This window comes from Macadamia integrifolia, chromosome 7 (genome assembly GCF_013358625.1).
Source record: "Macadamia integrifolia cultivar HAES 741 chromosome 7, SCU_Mint_v3, whole genome shotgun sequence".
Classification (NCBI taxonomy): Eukaryota; Viridiplantae; Streptophyta; class Magnoliopsida; order Proteales; family Proteaceae; genus Macadamia; species Macadamia integrifolia.
In genome coordinates this window covers 12,398,339-12,399,771 of record NC_056563.1, presented here as the reverse complement: position 1 = coordinate 12,399,771, position 1,433 = coordinate 12,398,339, and positions in this window count along the sequence as shown.

Sequence of the window (1,433 nt, the reverse complement as noted above, 5' to 3'; positions counted from 1 at the left end):
TCCTTATCCTCCCCATCACAATGGTCTTCGCACTACTACAATTGACAACCATATGACCAAGGACATTACATGTTGCACACTTTGGGGGCTTCCAATTGTACAAGATCTACTGATTAAACATAGCACCCTGCCCATCAAAAATCGCTACATAGCCTGGCAAATCCCGAGTAGCATGGACTTCAATGCATATCCTTGCAAATGATAGACACTCCATTGTCATTGTCCTTTTATCAGAAACTAATGGGTTTCCAATGACGCTTCCAATGGAACTCAAGGCCTCCACAGACCAATATTGAAAAGGTTGATTAGGCAGACTAATCCAGATGGGAACATAACTAAGATCGATTCATCCCAAAGAACTATTAGGACTCCATGACCCAAGAATCAAAGGCTTCTTTTGCACAAACCAAGTTCCTCCTTCGAGCACACGCACTTTGTCTTCCTCCAAATTAAAACGGAAAATGAATACACCACTCTCCAGTAGATTACAGTCTACATGGCCTGAAATTCTCCATTGTTTCAATAAAGCTTCTTTTGTGTAGTGGAAGGGAGGTCTCCTGCCCATGAAATGCCCAACGAGAGCATTACTCCATCTATCAATTTCTCCATTAATCATACTCGGTGGGCAGTTTGCAACTTTAAACCCATTGAACAATAGAGGTTGAACGTATTTGAGATTTAGCCCTTCACTTATTGAATCTAAAGATCTCTTTCTAAACAGAATTGGTCAAAGCTGTTACAATGAAAACTAAATGGAACACATACATAGAGAATCTCTGCCCACACTTCTTCTAGGAACCCATTTTCATTTTGAGGAAATATATTGACGTACGAAACTCTTAAGCTCATCACAGAATTGGTCAAAGTTGTGGTCATTCTTAAACATTCCAGGTGGCACAATATTGAAACTCCATTTTGCACTTAAAGGCATTGATATGCAATAATTAAAAAGCTTAATGAATACATCAAATAAAGATAGAAAAATTCCACAAAAAAAAAAGATGGAAAAAGAAAAGACGCACACAATCAGAAAGGGTAATTCACCATGTGAAACCCACGTCAATGCATCTAGAGGACCATTTGATTGTTTGATGTCAACAAATAGGTTTTTACGAGGGTGTGGCTTGTGTTTGATTAATTCTTATATTGTTTTAGTTTCAGGGTAATGTTGGTAATTCGCTCTATGGTCCAAGTAATGTTTAAGAGTTTTTTACCCCCTCTTATGAGCAATGGTTTCCTAGATGCTACACTTAGGATGACATTCTATCATGACCCAAATACCTGCCATGCGGCAAATTGGACAGGACCAAAAAAGTTTTGGTTGGTAGAGCCCAAGGTAAGCTCAGTTGTAAAGTATCAGCCGAAACAGATTTGGCAAAGTGCCAAAATAGAGGCTTTAAAATTCAGTAGAAATATGCAACTCATTAAAAGTA